The sequence below is a fragment of the Battus philenor genome, unplaced genomic scaffold (genome assembly GCF_028537555.1).
Source record: "Battus philenor isolate CCGP_79_NKW_IND1 unplaced genomic scaffold, ilBatPhil1.0.hap1 SCAF_5, whole genome shotgun sequence".
Lineage (NCBI taxonomy): Eukaryota > Metazoa > Arthropoda > Insecta > Lepidoptera > Papilionidae > Battus > Battus philenor.
In genome coordinates, this window is record NW_027181715.1 from 16,950,871 (window position 1) to 16,953,133 (window position 2,263).

Genomic DNA, 2,263 nt, shown 5'->3' on the forward strand with positions numbered 1-2,263 from the left:
GCTCCACATACGGTTTGTTATAGGTTCCGCAGAGTTCGAATTAAGGTTACTTTACTGTAAAGCTATTTATTTATTATACGGCCATGCGGAATATTTTCCAATTTTTGTGAAATCGCAGCTCTTAACGCTGCCACTGTTGAGGGCACAGGATGTTAACTGACCCAAACGTGTCAGCGGGTTCAAGGTCTACGCCGACGAAAGTACCACGTGAGCACAACACCTACATAGCGTTGCGCCGTCGAACTACCTCTTCTGCGCTTGTGGCCAAGTCGATGAACAAAAGTTTCGTTCACCCGATCATAAAAATGCTGCTCCGCACCGTGCACGAACCGGCTCTAAAAGCAACGCACTCCTCGGCACGACTTTTAGCACACCGCTCCCCACGTCGTCGACAGACCCGTCTGCGACCGTCTACAGACATTTGCTGCACGCGTCGGTGAACAGCATAGAGGCGCATTGCTTCAGCCCGATAAACATATTAGCAGGTGGCTCTGGACCACTTGCTGGTGTAAAGTGGTGGTTGCCTCCTTTCAGCCCCTTTCTTATCATCTGTACACACGAGTTTACTTCTCGCCCTTCATTCAGCTCTGCTTTGATGTTCCGGTCGCCACGGCGTGTGGTCCCACGAGTTCTGCCGCTACCGGTCTCCTTGTGGGAAGCTAACTTTACAAATGTTCGTTATATTCTGAAAACTGTAGAATGACTTTAATTTGAATTTCTAGCGAGTACGTCTATCCAAGCGTTCCTGCACCGAGGGCACGACGCGAGCGGCTTGTCCGGGCCGCAATCCATACGGAAGCTCACGAAACTTGTTGAGTTTAAATACAAATAACTAATATTAATCTATTGGTAACAACAACTTAAGTCGCCGATAAAAAACTAAAACAATTCATTTCATAATTTACTCTAACAACGCGAATGCAGGCTGCCTTCATCGCGCCCGGCTGTAATTTAACCATTTACTGCAGTCCCTTTTTAGTCTAGTCTAGTCTAGTCTCGACATTTCCACTCAGTTGTATTTACAAAGTTTTCACGCGTGTCTACGAGTGCTCCTGAACTCGTTGCAGTTCGTCGGGCTGTCGATGAGCTGTTATTGCTTGATACTGTTTAGTAAACTTTGCATATTTGCACTCGGACATATATTTGCGTGAATCCTTTTGTACATAACAAAACTATTATTTTTACTCTTCGAATTAATTAGCCCAAAATTTTAATGTAATTTGAAAATAATCATGTCCAATTTATTAGTTTACTTCACGACGCGATCGACATAAGCGATAAATACACAACAACATTGTTTATCACATTTAAAATTTTACCGGTCATTATAATTACCGGATTACCGCTAATGTGACAATCGGTGTACAGCGACGCGCGCAGGGGGGGAGGGGGAGCACGGCGCGGGCGCAGGGGGGAGGCACGACCCGGGCGCGGGTTTGATTATTTCCATAAACTGTCTCGCTACTCAAACATTTTTTTGAACATTTTTCAGTAAAGCATGACTTTAGCTTTACCTTCCATCCGTTCAATGTTATGTCTCACAATTTAGTGACCGGCATGAAATAATGCTTTGCAGCATTCGAATAATAAAAAATATAGTAGTAATCGTTAAATAATTGCTTTTATTTGGGGAACAACGTTCGCGAAAATTTAAGATGTCATTCATGTCTGAACACGCAAGCATCTTTCTCGAGTATGTGAGCGGGATGAAAGAGGTCAGAACGACTTTTCTTAAACATCGCGTGTGCGGGTTGTCAACCGCGAACAGAGCCCACTTCTGACTATATTGTTGTTGTTGTTGTTGTAACTTGTGTATCTGTTTGCTCATTTCCCCTGCAGATCCCCATACTGCGCCCGCTTGTAATTGGTATGTACCAGTCGGGTGCATGTGAGCATCTGCTCGCAACGTGGCTTACAAGCAATAATAATTGAAATGGTTTTTATTTTTGAAATTTAAATAATGTTGTTAAGCTTTAATCTAAAACAGTTTCTTTAAAATTATGAACAAAGTGTTTGCTGCTCGGCGACTTGTTTGTTATTAGATATTCCCGCAGCTGGTATTGCGGCTGCCGCTGGCTCGAGCGCCACCCGGCACGCGGCAGCGGCCAGTGGCCACCTCGCACACACTGTACACCAGCTACAATACACCAGGTTGAAGTGGCAAGATGCTGAGCGCGCGTGGACCTCGTGCCGATAACTAAAGCACAGGGCTCTTGGCCGGTGAGTGCGGGTGCCCCGGCAGACATAAAGAGAAACACAATAA